The sequence below is a fragment of the Mytilus californianus genome, unplaced genomic scaffold (genome assembly GCF_021869535.1).
Source record: "Mytilus californianus isolate M0D057914Y unplaced genomic scaffold, xbMytCali1.0.p SCAF_10, whole genome shotgun sequence".
Classification (NCBI taxonomy): Eukaryota; Metazoa; Mollusca; class Bivalvia; order Mytilida; family Mytilidae; genus Mytilus; species Mytilus californianus.
In genome coordinates, this window is record NW_026262582.1 from 5,697,215 (window position 1) to 5,715,956 (window position 18,742).

Consider the following 18,742-nt stretch of genomic DNA (forward strand, 5'->3'; position numbering starts at 1 on the left):
ATAGATCTATATCGTTGTGTTCCTATTGTTAGTATTAACCAATTGTACTTTCGGAATTTGTTTGATACATCTAACTTTGATCTTGTAATTTCTTGTAATTTAGTTTGGCTTTGCGTCTTATTTCTTTGGTGTCATTTTTGGTTATGTTTGTGTTCGATCATACAATATTGTCAAGTCGACAGTTGCCCATCAACATTGGCGTGATCTTGTTATTTCTTGTGACTCTTTCTGTCTTATTTGTGGATTACAGTTGTTTTTTTTTGTCAAATGTTTCGATCGTACAACGTTTTAAAAGTCGACAGTTGCACGCCGACATGGTGTGATCTTGTGTTTTATTGTGGTGTGTTTGCGTCTTAAATTCGGATTGCAGTTGTTTCAGTAATTTCTTTTGTGTTTTATTTTCGTTATATTTTTTCTCAATCTTATAGCATCTTACAATTGTCCTCCGACATGATGTGATATTTCTTTCTTTGATCGCGAATATTATTCATAAGATTTATTATTTATATCTTTTTCTTTTTTAATAGTTTAGCCGCAGTCGAAAAGCTGTGAGACATTAAGAGTCGTGCATACGAGATCTTGACTAAGTTAACAGTTTTACATTAGACTCAATTTTATTATAGATCTTTGCATACGGACTCGCTTGTATTATAGTTCTTTACTTAAATAACTGTCCTAATGTTAGTTGTGTGTTAGTTCTTCACAACTCAGAAACAGATTCAAGAATATTAAAGTTCTTTACATAAGGACTCACTAATATTAGTTTTTACCTTATTCGGTGGCTCACTATAATTTCAGTTTTTCTCATACATGCTTACTTTTACAACTAGTACACGAGTGTCTTCATATTTCACATACTACACATACGTATATATTACTCTAGTGTGTTTTTCATATTTGTTTGAACTTTTTGGGTCCTATTAAGACCTAACAATGTCGATACTAGATCATACCAGTGCCCCATAATTAGTGTCGTTTTGCTATGGTTATTTAATGATAATTTAAAAATCAAATTTGAAAATTGCATGTTTGGTTCACGAAGTCATCAACGAAAATCTTTTACGTATTGACCCAAAGTATGGATGAACTTCAAATCTAAACACAAAAAATGCCTACAGTGCGCAAAATGTTTCTCAACCAATTTTGGACGGTGGTACCATAACACATGCAAACCCTCAGATTATCTTCAGTGGTTGAACAAAATGTTTAACTAACGGTCGGGTGATTGTATCTGCAATGCATGCAATATAAAAATGGCGAATTTATTTTCCGGAAAGCCACCATGTAAGAGACAAACAAAAACCCAAACACTTGTCAGATATGTGTAAACATCGGACAACATAACCTTGAAATATAAATGTCCTAGTTTTTTGAAGTTATGGAGGAACATATTATTGAGTCGCCAAGGCTAATCCAATCAAAGTTTTTCTTTGCGACTTGCGTTGTAAACGATCGCGGGACACGAGACATTTCGTGTCAATAACATATAGTATGCAACATTGCTCTGAAGAAAATCGCCCGCCAACGTGATCTTCGTCAAATTCCCGACTTTGACGTTATACTTAATTATTTCTTGCCAATCAAGAGCAGGAATACCTTCCACTATCCAAAGAAAGCTACATCTGTAAAACATGCAACAATACTATATGAAAGCTCGTCAGGAAACAATCCCTCAATTAGGAAGCAACCATTTAACTTCAAAAAAAGGGGGGGGGGGGGTAATAGTTTTCTTGTCTGAGATCGACCATTTTTTTTACTTTCCGACTCTTATCAATCAAATCTTTTTTTAAATTTAACACTATAAGGTATGGGGAATATCATAATAACTTTTTTTTTGTCATTTGCTTGACAAAAATATTTTTTTCCATCGAATTTAGGAATTAATCATACTGTTTCATTTATACAAGAGTAAGTCCTTTATTGTTAACAAGACAAAGGGAACTATTATCATGTTTTGGAAAATATCGACAATTTGCTTGACATTGACAAATAAAACATTTATATATTTTGTAAGTTGAAAAATGAATATGCTGAAGAGCTTTCTTGTGTGTTAACATTTCCGATGGACTGTCATATTTTGAAGAATGTAAAACCTGTTTTATTTAAAATTTATTTTGATGCTGGTCTTAAAAATATAGCAAACATTAAGCACAAAGTTCGTGAACAGGGCTCCAATTTAAAAAAAAAACAGAGTTCAGATGATCAAGTTTTTAGAACAAAGAGAGAGGGGAAAACAATGGCACTGCTATATCATCTCAGCAATTAAATCACAAAACATTAGAGCTTGTGTTAGAAATTAATAAATATGTGAAGCAGAAGAAAAAGAACTGTGCATGCATCTGAAAATACTATCAGTATTACAAATGTATGAAGGAGACTGTTCTGTTATGGATACGTTTGACAAATTCTGCATGAAGAGAAAAAAAGACAGTTCCTATTGTGGGATAATTTTATTCATAGATATTGTTTCTCCTACATATCTTTATATATTGCTTTCCATAGTTCAAATTGGAATCTCAGATTAGCACCACTTAAAAGCATCTTCCCTCTATTCCATGCCTTTGATCGGAATATGTACTTTAGAAATTGAATAATTCCAAGACATCTGACTGTCAGATATAGCAGAACTTCCACACAATATTTTAACGTGCTTTCAAAATGGGGGCTTTTCAGCCAGCGTAACAGGTAGGGCATGTCAGCAGCTTGCACTAGACGAGGCTCACGAGTCTCTTATAAACCGTGATGTTAAGTAATCTGTTCGGAAACCATCTCCATAACTTCTTGATAAAATTACTGTCTATCTTCTTTTTCCAGCATTACTGCAAAAAAAAAAAATTAAACAAGCAATTAAATCGGGGTTCCAACCACATGTTCTCCATACATACGGATCTGAACACAGGACTATACCCCGGGTCTGCCACTGGATTTATACATCAGATGCATCGCGAGATATATACATGTCATGATACAGTATAAATGAATTAAAGATAAATATAAATCGAAAATGTTGAATTATCATTAATGTCTATATGAAACCACAAAATCTTACTTAATTGCCCAAGTTTTCAAATCATATCAAATGATTTCATTGGTCTTTACTTGTTGGAAAAATGTACTGGATTCATTGTTAGCTAAATGATCAATGTTAGGTTATTGCATATTATTTAGAGATGTCTGTTTAAATAATGAATTGAAAAAGGGGGGATGGATTACATACTTAACATTTGGCTATATTTTCAACATATCTAGCGAATATGCGAGAAAAAATAGGTTTAGTATACGAGCTATCTCTCTTATTCTGTACACAATTGCAGGTTTTGTAGGATTATTAAGGTATTCCGGTGTTTTTTAAAGCACCCCCCTTTTTCTAATATACACCACAAAAACATTTAGTTAGGATAAAGAACCAATAACCCGGTAAATAGAATAATTATCATTGAGTTCATTTGTGTGATAAGCGCTTTTTAGCAACTTTATGATTGTGTATTATATAATGTTACAGTGTAACAACCTAATCAAACACACCCGTAAAAATAACATTATCTGCCCTGAAAATGCTTAACAACAAGGCACAAAAAACTGATCCTTTTTTTGCCCTATATCACATAACTATGAAAACACATTAGATAGATAGGGGATACTGTGGTTGTGTACATGTTTGAATGTGTAGGTGGCACACTCAGAACGATCGTCTCTAGATTTTTTTAAAAATTTTCTACCTTCGGTTTCCGGGTCATCGTAGCAACACGTTTCGTTCCCTTCCAACTATTCCTGATTATGAATTATTCTACGACATGCATTTATCCTAAAGCAACAACTATTATACAACCCACCTATACCAATGGGGATCGTCTAGTTCCTAACTGATTCCTTTAATCGTACCTGTCCTGACGACACCCATCATTGTCGCGTCTACCATTGGAGGCAGCGAAATGACATGATTTGACCGGAAAGCGAAATAAACAAGGGAAGCAATTTTATCGAACCGCATCCCGGACTGCAGTATGTAGGCGAGAAAGACAATCCATTCAACAAACGCATGCATGGTCATCCAAGTTAATACACATGCAAGCCTAACCTCCCCGTAAGTCGTCATTTGAGTTCACCTGGGCAAGCCCAAGCTGATCTTCAAAACCTAACCATCACTATCATAGACCACTACGAGGGTTGGTCAAGGGCCGACAGACTTGCTCACGAACGGTTTAGGATAGGAAAGATGAAGACAGTTTCCCCAGAAGGCATACATGAAAAAACATAGATTGAGTCACTCATTTTCCCTACCATCACTCATTTTCCTACCATCAATTGTTTCCTATAATTCAGGCTTTCGTACTGGACTCTTGCAGTTTTAAGGAATTTATTCCTCCTCCCAAACATCAATATGAAAAAATGACAAGCGTATTGAGTATTGGTAATTTGTATAACGATCAAGATTATTATTTCATTATTAACATGTCAAGATAAGATTCATTATGAAGGATATTAGTTATCGGAAATATCTAACATTTGTTCATGATTTTATTATTTTTGGTGAAGTTGTCCCCTTTTAGACTTGTTAAATATTATTTTTTTTTAGTGTACTGTATCATAATTATATGATCCATCGCCCAGTAAGATTTATCGTTGGCTATTATTCAGTCATTTTATATATATAATGAGTACGTCTGAACCAGTGACAACTCTATGACAGATGTTATATATCGGATCATCAGTTATACAAGACTGAAAACACATTCTGTATATATAACTCGTCTAAATATCAGCACAATATCAATTCTTCAAATTTGTGGAAAAAACGCAAGGTATCAAATTGAGGTCTTGTATATTTGATGATATTTTTATTTCATGCAATCTGTGTTTTTCATCATTGCCGGTATGGTTTTATCGTTGTGCTTTTGTCGGATAGGCGTACATGTATATCATAGATACACTTACATATAGATATAGTGTACGTATGTACACACTTTATTTGAAATTATGTGTCTACTTTTTCTGTGGGAATTTTCAACGTGGAGTGCCATTAAAATGAAAAATAAGGAAGCCAGCAAACAAAACAGCATATGGTTATAGTAAGCATCGCTTACAATGGTTTGACGTTAGCTATTTGTTGAGGACAAGCATTCCAAAATATTTTTAGAGCACTATATCAAAGGAGTTTAGCACACAAATCTAAAAAAAAAACATGGGGTCTTGTAATGTGAACAGTTCCTTCTTTACTAATCGTATCCGTCGTTTTATTTTCATCTGGTACCTACGTTCTATACCACCCATAATAATTATATTGTATAGGTTTATTAATAATTGAATATTATGTTTAACGCAGACAGAATGTCAATATCAAACACATGGTAAGCATTAAATAATGTGATCTTTACTCTCATTACACTATTGATGACTAATGTGTATCTTGCGGTACAGGATTTACTTAATGCTGCTTTGTATGGAGACGAGGAGAAAGGTGTTTAAAAGGAGATGCTAATGTAAACTATCGAAAATGGGTGAGTTATAAGAATAGTAAAACATCATGAACATTAAATACTTTTTTTTAGTTTTTTTATCTATATTTTATTGATTACTTTAAACCTCCTGCTTGTAATATAAAATTGTTAATGGCTACATTATTTCATTCTTATACCTCACTCCTATAAATCATATTCGTGAACAATTCAAATTATGACATAAAAAACAATTGTGCAAACAGATTTTGATATGAATTACCTTTTGGAGTTAAAATCGGTTTTCGTTTGATATTGTTAAAATGATGTATACCTGTCATACTGGCATCACTGATATGTGTTAACTAAAATATCTAGATCATATATTCCGTTTGAATCCTTAATACAGTTATCTCCATATTTGGGAATTGGTATTCAAATTTTATTTGCATTTTTGGTGTATTTGTACTTTTTGTTTTGGAAGGTCTTGATGTTTTTTTTCTCTTTATTTTTCATTGTTAACATCTTCATGATCTTGGTTGTAGTATTTTCAGTTTTTAAGTTTTTAATAAATAAACATGATTTGAATATCTAAAAAAAATGTTGCTTTGTTATGATTAGCAAGTGAAAGTCCACTGGCTGTCCTTATTACAGCCAGTCTGCTGATATCTGTTCCAAAGTCGTGAAATTGTGCTATGGTTCAGTTTTAAGTTCGTCCTACTTATTTTTGGGATACTCCGGCCTGGAGACGACCGATGACGAAATTTCGATTGGCAGAGTCCAACCTTGGGATAACAACGTTTAACGTTGTGATGAATTAAATTTTTACACTTGGTCCTTATATGCGAAAAAGTGTAGCATTTGAGTTGACCACCAAATTCTTGTGAAAAATGTTAGCAAAATTGGGCGCGAGAAAAGTCAGATGCACTGTTATCGAATCGCAAATGTCATGTTACAAAGAGCTAAATCTTAAAGAACGGACATTTAAAGTTTAAAACTTCCTTGGAAAAATTAGAAGATGCAATTGGCTGTTTAATTTTACCTTGTACAATATCATTTTGCTTTTTGAAAAATTCATCTGAGCTATGCATTTCTTTTTTTTACAGTAAAGTACTTACGAATAGACATTAAGGGTGTTTGGCTAAGATTTGAATTAAGTTTCTAAAAAACATATTTTGCGCAGTTAACCTCAATTTACGGGTTACTTCAATAAATTTATTAGCTGTTCTTGTAAAATGTCTTTTGCCAAATATCCCGGCTATGACGACAGTGGCAAATATGACAGTCGAATCGGCAGTGCCAAAAGACGGAGTTATTTTAAAATTTTGAATGATATTTGAAAATAGTTTTCATTTGAGTTAAAGACATACATTCACAACAAGACCCAGAAATATTGTTGATCCTGCGGATTTAAAAAAAGAATGTCTTTCCTCATCAGATGAGAGCATGGATGGAATCGAATAAAAAAAGTACTTAAAGTTTGCTTTGGTTGCTTTACAAGAATCCTTTCAAAGATGTATAACATATTTGCTCGTTGAAATGAGCAAAAAGAAAAGAAAAACAATATGTTAGGTTATGCATGCAACACTGTGTTCTATTAGATAAAATAATCAAAAATAGTGTGACATACCTGGAAATGTATTCTAGCTTCATTGTCCTTAGAAGCGTCTGTGTCCAACATTTATAAAAACGAAAAACACAAATAATCCATCTTCTATGAGCATAAATATCATATTTGTTTTACTCCCAACATACCAATTTAAGACTCAGAGAAATATCCTTCAATTTAATTATCAGAAAGAAGTGAGTATCCAATGATATAAGTAATAAATATTAGTCTCGTAGACTGATTTTCATTCCGCCATGGATTTGGCATTTTTGTTCGATTACTTTATTCCAAGCTTCAGCGAGTGATAAAATACGAGTACAAATGACCAATCCATCTTTAATTGAAAACAAATCTACGGCAGTCATTTACTTTATTTTTATTATAATAGGACAAATACGATGCTGAATAATATCAGCAAACTAAAGATAACACAGAGACAAATGCATAACAAAAACTATCACCCTACGACAACCAATCTCACTGCAAAAAAAAAAAAAAACCCCAAAACACCTGCTTGACAAATGTTTAAAAAAAAACAGGATATAGGAAGATCTTTGCCATAAAACAGTGCAGGAAATATGACTCGGCCAAATATCTATAATAGAGTTGGATGTCAAGCTCTTTAAAAGACAGACTGATGGTAAAATGTATAGAAGTGTATACATTTCAGGTCGGAAATGAATACTGCACGAGTGTTAAAATCAAGAAAGTCAGACTGTCTTGTCTATAGAACTCGTTTAATGGCATAAAATATCTAAAAATCAGAATTTTAATTCAAGAACTGATTTCTGAAGGCAAAAGATTAATCGAAAATATTTTGAAAATAATTAAAATAATTCTAAGGTATTGTATATCGTCGTTGTCATTGTATGTATGATGTATTGTGTAATATAAAGTCAAAAGTACTGAACGATTCCATTTTTTTATATTAACATAGGTATATAATATGTGTATCAATGATCATTTTTAAACTGAAATATGGCAGTGTATGGTATTGGCTACAGGGTTAAAATACACGCTTAGTACAACCATTCGTTGTTTTACTTTTAAAATGAAACAAGTTGTTATCTTAATTTTCCAATTTAATATGTTTTTCTTCTATCCAGATTGGCCAAACTGCACTTCACATTATTGCTAAAAAATTGGACGAAAAAGCCGACATTGCCAAGTTACTAATTGTCAGTGGTACTGATCTTAATTTACAAGACAAGGTTTGTGGATGAAATATATAGTATTCATTTACATTTTACATTATTTCATACCATATCTATAATGCAGCAAAAGCAATCCAGACGATGCCGTCATTGTAGTAAGACAAAAGGTCACTATTGTCCTTTGTGTATCTAACATAATTTTAAAGTCCAGAGTGCAATTGGCAGTTATAACTCATTTGTACAGTGTTAACATGTTTCTGCATCGGAGCTTTTGGTTAAAAAAAATAATTCAGGAAACTACATTAACTTTATAACGATATGCAAAATAACATATTTTATCGGTAATTTGTACTTTTTCCTTCGATGTGTACTCACTTATTATGTCATTTGCAGTGGACTGGTCGTAACAAAAAATATTGGGTCAGTTCGCAATTGACATGCGCGAGTGCACCGCGTAAGTATCTACTTCCGTTTTCATTCACAAAAATATCACGTGATATTTTTTGGCAGAAACGCACAAGTTGTTAGCTGAATAATACTCGTCATTTTTTTGCAAAGTTTTTAGGAATAATTTTGTCAAAATTGTATGAGAAATTGAACAGAATATGAACGACAAAAAAACTAACAAATCTAAAAAATGTGCGTTATCAACAGTATTAGTGAAAGCTTACCTTACTATCCCAATCTGAGTGTATAAGTTTGAATGTAAAATAGTGTTGTACTGTTCTAATGTGTCTTCCTTTTCTGTTTTTTAAGACGTATTTGTTCAACCTCTTTAGGTATTATAATTTATGCACAAAAAAAAAGAAAAGGTGACCAAAAACGTACCGTAATCGCACGAGAGAAGCTAAAAAAAATAAAAATAAAAAAAAAACACGTTCCACAAGGTTTGTGAGACAAAGATCCGGCATGTCCAGGTTGAAGAATATATGATCTTACTTGAACAGAACACGAAGAGTGAATCTAAATAGACCAACATTGAGTAACATCGATTGAAATGTGAGGTCGACAAGAAATAAGCTTTCAAATGTAAATATACAGACGCGCTGCTTACACCTTAACAAAAATAAGTGTCTTCTTATACAGTGCTTTCTAAAATAAATGTGGCCGTCTTAAAGATGAACGACCAGCACATTACGACAAGATAAATGTGATTTTTAAGCCAATCATACATCTGACAATAAGGAAGAAGGTTAAAGTTTTGCTTGAATTCTGCTGATTCAGGTCGTATCATACTTTGCTATGTAGAGAATAAAAAAAAATGACTTACCGGTACGTAACCATTATAATTTGCATTGTTTAATGCATTTTGAAATCATAATTAATGAACGCATGCAACAGTTATTCATTTTCAATTTACTATGGGAAAGAGAACGGCATGTTAACTGCACCGTGGCAAAATTCAAATGACGTAATGAAACCTGTCACGTAAAGAGTGATTCGACGCGTTAAAGTAGTTTGGTTGTTATTTTCTCTTCTTTATTTAGATTTTCATTTTTAGCTCACCTAGCCCTCGTCTATTAACTTTTATAAAAATCTTCTAGTAGAATCTACTGGGCCAAATAAAACCAAATTTGGCCAAAATCATCCTTATGATATCTACTTAAAAATATATATATTCGATGACCCCGCCCATCAGCCAAGATTACCGCCATGGCTAAAAAAAGTACATCGGGGTAAAATGCAGTTTTTGTCTTATATCTCTGAAACTGAAGCATTAAGAGCAATCTGTTGAATAATGTTGAACAGGTCAAAATCTATCTGCTTATAAATTTTCAGACGTATTAGACAACCCTTTGTTGGATTGCTGCCCTTAAATTGGTTATTTTAAGGAAAATTTGCAGTTTTTGGTTATTACCTTGCATATTATAATAGATAGAGATACACTGTAATTAGCAAGAATGTTCAACTTAGTAAGATCTACGAATAAGTCAGCATGACCAAAATTGCCAATTGACCACATAAAGAGTTATATATTGACCTTGAAAGTCAATTTTTCATAATTTTTCAAAGATTTTTGTAATCTTAATAAAAAACTTCTACACTGGAACTACTGGGCCAAATTAACACAAACTTGGGCTTAATCACCTTTATGGTATCTTATTTAAAATATGTATCTGAGGACCTCGGCCATTAACCAAGATGGCCAGGATGGATAAAAATCGAACGTGGGGGTAAATTGCAGTTTTTGGCTTAAATCTCTGAAACAAAAGAATTTACGTAAAGTGCGACGTCCATTTTCACTGAACTAGTATACAATTTTATTTAGGGGCCAGCTGAGGACCACCTCCGGGTGCGGGATTTTCTCGCTGCGTTGAAGACCCATTGGTGGCCTTCGGCTGTTGTCTGCTCTTTGGTCGCGTTGTTGTCTCTTTGACATATTCCCTATTTCCATTCTGAGTTTTATTAGAGCAAATTATCAAAATAAGTAGATTTTTTCGTCAGTTCAAGATCTATCTGCCATAAAATTTTCATACGCATCAAACATCCCCTTGTTTGATTGCTGCCCCTGAATAGGTAGTTGTAAGAAAATTTTGCAGCTTTCGGTTATTATCTTGAATATTATAATAGATAGAGATTAATTGTAAACAGCAAAATTGTTAAGCAAAGTAAGATCTACAAATAAGTCAATTATGACCCCTTAAGGAGATATTGCTCTCTTTTGTACATTTGTTTCACTTTTTTGTTAATTTTTCATATATTTTACAAAATATTCTCCTCTGAAACTACTGTGAAACATTTTACCAAACTTGGCCACAATCTTCATTTGGGTATCTAGTTTAAAAAAATGTGTTCGATGACACTGCATCCCAATCAATATGGTCGACATGGCTATAAATAGAACATAGAGGTAAAATGCAAGTTTTGTCTATGATTTTTTTAACCTTCATTTTTGCCTATTATCATGAAAACCATGATATTCAGAGAGAAACATTTTTTCCGTTATGCCTTATATGATTTAAATTATAAAAGATTAATAAACAATTTAAATAACAAAAATGACCAGCAAGGCAAGTAAAATTTTGCCGATATAGTTAGAAGACTGTCACTCTTCATAGGAGTGATTGCCCTTCAATGAGGATTTGTTTTACCCTCTTTTGTGTTTTGAGCAAAAACTAAGGAAGATAGAGAAAAACCAAACAGACTAAAAGATCAGCAAGACAAATCAACAAAATAGAGGTTTTTGTCATGAAATCCATACTCATTTACAATGTTGGAGAGTGTCCTTTATTTGATATGCACATAGACCAAGATGAGTGACACAGGCTCTTCAGAGCCTCTAGTACATTATTACCGATAAAAGAATAAAGGACTTTTTGTACACAACGCATTGCCTCGTGTTCATTTATAAAGTAATATGTAGTGCGAAGTTTAAAGACCTACTATTTTTTTTAATATAACAATAATACTTACAACATCAATTTGGAAAACATACGATTAAGAATCTAATAATATTTCTGAAGAAGATAAATCATCTTAGTAGATAGAATGATATAGCATATCAAACAAGGTAAAATAAATGTAAAGCAAAGCATGTTTATTTATATTTCTTTTATGTTTTCTCGTTAAACAAATTCAACGTTTATCCCGATAGAAATCATATAAAAATAGCTTATTAAAAACATGTACTTAAATGAGAAGTTTGTTCAAAATATGAATGCATTTACATTGATCATATTCAACACCACCTGCTATATTCCAACATTAACGTAAACATTATTAAATAATGTTATATCTCGTTTATATCAACCTTTGACGGGTGCAGCTTATGGTTACGATATACTCACAAAGTCCCTTTTGGATCAGCAATAAAGAGGCGATCTTCTTAATCTCTAAAACGACAATCAAATTAATCAAGCAGAAACACTATTGCTCCAAAACTTTATAACCTGGCAACACATACCCATTTCTAATCTCAATTTTATTTGCATGTAAAAGGCAGATTTGTGTAACATCACCTTTATTATTTTTCACCAGAAATACTTGACATTGTCTTTGGTTCTATAATATGCATGATGCATATGCACAATAGTTCAAATGTATCGATAATTATACACGTACACAACTCTAGAATATTAGAGAACATGACACGTGTTCTTTCACAAGATCTTGATTCATTGATCATTGTACAAAATGTTGTACAGCAATATGCTAGTTAATCACCAATGTTGCAGAGCTCAAATCATGACCACACCACATTAATAGAATAGATCCTTGAAAGTACTATCACAAACACTCCCGCATACACTTTGAAAACGTCACAGCATAAAACGATTATTTTAAGACAGTGACATGTAAAAAGGGCAAAATTCACACCAAACTGCTTAAAGATAGCTTCAAGAATTAGTTACCAGTATATAGAGTACAATTACATATTGAAAACGATATTTTAAGTCAGGAAAATGGCAGTTAATATCTAATAGTTCGTTTCGGTGTGTGTTACATTGTCGTATTTTTTTGTTGCACTTTAGTGTTTCTGTTTTACTCTTATAGTTATGTGTTTCCCTCGGTGTTAGTTTGTAACCCGGATTTCTTTTCTCTCTATCGATTTGTGACTTTCAAACAGCGATATACTACTGTTGCTCTTATTTATGAAACATTGGCCATATCACATATCTGTTAGAGAAGTTGACAGGAAATGTTAATGCATCTAATCAAATGAATAACAATCCTGATAAAAAGACAGATGTTTGAATGTCAATTCGTTCATTACAGATGTGGTTATACCAAAATAAATACGACATAAATGTAGAATCTTGACAGAATCCCCCCAAACCCCAAAGAAAATATTATAACAAATAAGTAAAACAACAAAAATAACTAAAATGCTGAACTACAAAGATAATTCAAAACAGAAAGTCCCTTTTCGTATTTTAAAATCAAAAGCGCAAACACATCAAACGTATAGAAAACACCTGCCATATTCCTGACTTGTTAAATACGTTTACTCATGTAAAACATGTTGGGTTGAACCCGGTTTATAGCGAGCTAAACCTCTCACTTGTAAGACAAGTCAAATAAAATTCCTTGATATTGTCAACAATGTGTGAACAAAATACACTGACATAAAAGAGGGACGAAAGATACCAGAGGGACAGTCAAACTCATAGATCGAAAACAAACTGACAACGCCATGGCATAATAGTTGAAATGTCATAATCAGTGTACAGCAGTCAACATAATATTTTACCCTTAATCACTATTAAAACAAACAAATATGTCAAAAAAGATTAGAAAATGCCATATAGACAAAGCCCATTGGCATAAAAATGAAAGACAATAAAACAAAAATAACACAAAGACGCTAGCTGCTTCATCACGTATAGGCCTATTCGAAGTCACAAGCTTTAACTCAGTGGTTGTCGTTTGTTACTTCGTATTATAATTGTTTATCGTTAATTTTTTCTTACTTAAATTAGATCGTTAGGTTTCTTTTTTGAAGCGCTCTACATTTGTCATTTCGTGGCTTTTAATTGACGTATTTAAGGTATTGGGTTTGCTCATTGTTGAAGGCCGTTTGGTGACCTACAATTTCTATTTCCTGTGTCTAATTGTGTCTAGTAGAGAGCTGTGACATTGGTAATAATTCCACATCTTCTTATTTCTATATATAGCACAAACATACTATGGCGGGATGTAAAGGTACCGAGTCACGCCAAAAAGATACTACCAAAATGACTAAACAATAATTCACAAAGACAAGTAAAAGAAAACTGTAACAAGTAATTAAGATGCTAAACAGCGTCATATCCTAGGATATATGCTTCCAGACCGTGCCATTTGTGAAGTACAAACCCGTTGAAATATAATGGATATGAACAGCAATTTAGACAAAAATTATTTTTGCCAAAGACAACGTAAACATTAACGTAACGATGGTTATTAACCTCACGTGAACAGCTTCCTTATTTTTCTTTCTATATGCAACACAATTATTTAATGATTAAACCATTATTTTCTACCAAGGGTGGTTCAACCGCACTTCACGTAGCCACAATGAGAGGGCATGCAGGTTTTGTCCGTTTGCTAATTGACAATAATGTTGATGTCAATATACAGACCAAGGTAAGAGGAAGATTATCTAAAATAAATATCATAGAAAAAACTGAATAAAAATTTTAAACTGATTATACGCAATCACTTACTTGAGACACATTCTTTGGAAACTTCACAGCAAAACAAATACACAGTTAAAGTAAAAAAAAAAGACATCAAATTTATTAAGTATAGCTTCTATAATCAATTATATAGTACAATTACATATAGAAAACCATATTTTTTGAAACATTGGCTAGATCAAATATTTTTCAAGAGAATTTGAAAAGAAATATTGTGGCAACTTTGTAGGATTAAATAGTGTCCCCCATGAAATTATGTCCCATGGACAAAATTTCACGGATATGACCTGTGAAATTTTGTCCAGGACAGAATTTTATAATAAAATATTTCCACTTCTGTGTAAAAGTGTCCCTTGAAAAGATATTCTATTTTGACTTTTGTTGGATATTTTTTCATAGTGAAATCATGTCCAAATTGCATATAAGTCTTGTCTTATACCAAACAATTTAATTTACAATAAATAATAAGACTAAATCGAAATTTGTTTTTAAATATACAGTAGGAATCAATGAATTGTTTTAACATCTTTGGATTGTTTCTTTGTCAACATGTATATAAAACATTTCATTATTTTTAATTTTAAATTGCTTGGCCTTCCTTCTAAATGATCTTCTTTCATTATTATTAAACTCTGGAGGGTATTGACCATCAAACAAAAAGTCATATAGCTGTTTATATTCACCACTTTCCATATTTGTTCACATCTGTGTTGTCTTGATTTAAATTTCAATTATGATTTAACTAATTGATTAAAACATTTCAATGATTGCTAAATTATGTCCCTTCTTTAGGGACAGAAAAAAAAACAGCTACACTATGACAAATTGTCCCTTGTGACATATTGTTATAAAACATCTATGAAATTATGTCCAAGTACTAGGGACAATTTTTCACTAAGGAAGACACTATTTCATAGTTTACAAATGTGATATTCTGTCCCATGAACGAAATTTCACAGATGAAGGTGAAATATAGTTCAAGAAGACACAATTTCATGGGACACTTTTTTGGCTTACAACTTAACCGATGAATAACAATCCCGCGAACAAAAAGATATTTGAATGTCCATTAGTCCATTTAGGATGTGGTTCTTCCAAAATGAATACGGCATAATGTAAAACCTTGACAGAATTCGCCTCAATAAAAAATAATATCATCAAAAGTAAAACAGCAGAAATCACTACTGGACGAAAAAACAACTGTCCATACCAGTAACAGTCGTTCTAAGACTGATAATGTTTGTTAAAGTTGTAACAGTTATTAAATTTCACTGCTGCAGTTATTTTGTAACTGTCCCAACTTTAAAAGTGTTTGTCTATAACATAAATCGACTGCAACAACGCTAGAAATAACTGTCACAGTCATTAAAGGACTGATACAACTATTTCAAAGTTGTAACAGTTGATTTACAACTGTCCCAACTCGAAAAACGTTGTAACAGTCATAAATAAACTGATTAAACGCCTAAAAGGTTGTCACAGTCATAATAAGACTGCTGCAACCATTTGAAAGTTGTAACAGTTATTTAATACGAAAAACGTTGAAACAGTCATAAATAAACTGTTTAAACGCTGAAAAGTTTGTAACAGTAAAAAAAAAATGATTGCTACAACCATTACATAGTCATAGCTAATTTATAAGTGTAGCAACTTCCAAACATTGATCGTCATTAAGACTTAAAACCCACAGATACAAAATTTCTGACAGTCAGGGATAGGTTAAATTATTTGTAAAACAATTTTACCGTGTGCAATCCACCGTGTGCAATACAAGGTTGTGACAAAGAGACACAACTATCACACCCATTTAATACATTAAATTTAGATACAAATTGATTTAAAAAAATAATAATTTGAAATATTTGCCGCTGAACATTTTGGTATTCCCCGCTTATTTAGTGAATGTGCTAAATTTATATAATTATTTAATACTCCCTCGCCTCTCATTTCATCGAACAAAATCGGAACCAGCACTAGATACCTGCAATTTCACACAGGACGGTTTTATTCGCATTTAAAACTGGTTACAGATAAATCGAAAAAGGTTACCCAATATATTTGTAACCAAATGTATCTTTAACTGTATTACCAGTTGACCATTTTCAATATTATCTAAATAAAAACTTTTTCATTTTTTAAAATTAGTTAGGTGTGAAATCATTCATGCATACAAGGTTGTCTTCAATACCCGTAGTTTTACGAATCGCATTACTTCATAATAACGGTCAATATACATGGTATACTGTAAACCTAGCGGGGAACTCCGAATATACACACTTGTCAAACTTATCCCCATATTAAACTTCTTAATTTTTTCCCCCGAGGGCTTATTTCACACACTTATTTTGAGCTTTTATTTGGGGCTACATTTTTTTTTCTTGCAAAATTATAAATATTGCCGTATTAACCATTTTGATTTCTATACATATGAAAAAAAACCAAAGCTATGATGAACATTTAACGCATGATCTTTTGCAGCTATGGAAAAACAAAAATACTCTTAAATCTATCTAAATTTAATTTATTTTACTGTATTTTATTTTTGAATAGTTCAATATTGACTCGACTTTGTACTGTATATTGTAACGTGTGGTCTTTTTGAAGTTCAAATGTCCTTGATAAATAGCACTTCGGCATTCATTCATGATTGAGTGAGGTAAAAATATTATCACTCGAGATCATTCATATATTCACCGGATTTTTCTCAAACAATTTACCAAAAGTATTTATAAATAGATGGACGTACTGTACAATACCGACAAAATAACTAGCGCCAGTGAAAGTTGAAATGTTCAAAAACAAGAAAACTCGCATTGTTTCAGACAAGGAAATCAAATCTTCTTTTATTTATTCACATAACGATTCAGAACTTGTTGTATTCTTAAGACTCCTGTCTTGTTAAATTATACAGACTGACATCAGATTCTCTTTTGTGGTTTCAGTTGATCAGATGTCGTACTATAAACCATGCTAACGTTTATCCAAAATATTTTCCAATTTCCATAATTTTTTAAATTCAATTTATTAAATCATATAAATGCTTGTCCAATATTGATATATATTATTCAACCAGTAAAGAAAACTTAACACTTTTACTAGATGTAAGGGAAATTTTTTTTAAATGGTCACATTTATAAATTAGGCAAATGGGTCCATTATTCTAATTATATTCATCTTCAATCAGTGACGAAAACAGTACGTTTGTATTACCAGCAGAACTTATTTGGGCGCCCCTTAGAAAAAAAAATCATTGATTAATTAAATCATATTTTTTTTTTTTGACTCACTTTAATAGAAGGATGGACTCAAAATAACTTAAGTATTCTGGCCCTGGTCTGAGTGAAAATATATAATCTGGCTGCCTATATGTTGGAAATTAATATTCTGACCTTATTTGCCAATTCAGTTACTAACTTCTATGTCATTGGGTTTTCGGTGAAAAATTGTCTAATTTGTAAACAAGTACCACATCATTTTATTTATTAATTAAAAGATCTTACATGTATTAAAAAAATTGCAGTTCTATTTAACATTGTTGTGTCGATATTTTGAGCAATTATGATTTCAGCCGTGTATCACCATCAATGATCACTTGTTCTCCAATGGATGAATCTGTCATAAAGTTTTCAGTGTTTAGACCTATAGATATATGTTGACCTCTAGATTGTTATTTAGTTGTTGTTGGTTTGATGTCATATAGTAGCAGTTTACTCAATTTCACCAGTTTATTATCATATGCTTTAGTCTATTTGTCATGTTTGTATTACATACTAGGCTTTTCACACCATGCTATATATACATTTGTATATGTATAATGTACAAACATAGTCGATACATTAATTCTAATTGTACAGCCAAAAAAAAAATGTTCAATTCTCATCCGTTTTTTGAAACCACTTTATGTATATTTTTTTTTTTCATTTCAGGTTGGTTTTTTTCTTTTGTTAGAAGCTTTTAAAATCATAGCAAATTAAAAACCCCAAAATATGCTTCCACACATAAATATTATAATTAAATTATAACAAACATGACAAACAGCTCACTAATCATGCTAATAGTGCATAATACATGTATGCCTTTGTAATGCTTATTGTGTATATTAAAAATGATTCTAAACATCTTGGGATATATATTTAGAAGGCATTTATTCAAAAGCAGATAGAATGGATTTGTAGAAAAACATGAATAAGGGCAGAAGCCTGTTAATATTGGATCACCTATAAGTCTTCGGTAAACCATAATACATTTGTCATCACTCATGTTTCAATGGGTCTGTAAACATGATAAAATTGGGAGACATCAGAAATGATCATCCAGGAACAATTTTTTCAAATTCTAAACATGCTTAACTGTAATTTTGAGGCCCTATATACATTTGTAGCTTGCTGTTCGGTGTGAGACAAGGCTCTGTGTTGAAGACTGTAC

General features: G+C 32.0%; 1 long non-coding RNA gene across 1 annotated transcript in view; it reads left to right on the top strand.

Annotated features, from left to right (window-relative positions):
* The first annotated feature begins 5,405 nt into the window (after positions 1–5,405).
* Positions 5,406–18,742, top strand: part of LOC127717510 (uncharacterized) — a 77,231-nt gene continuing 63,894 nt past the window's right edge. Inside the window, exons 1-3 of the long non-coding RNA XR_007989208.1 lie at positions 5,406–5,498; positions 8,151–8,255; positions 14,166–14,264. This is a non-coding gene — a long non-coding RNA (uncharacterized LOC127717510). The remainder of the gene's footprint in view (positions 5,499–8,150; positions 8,256–14,165; positions 14,265–18,742) is intronic.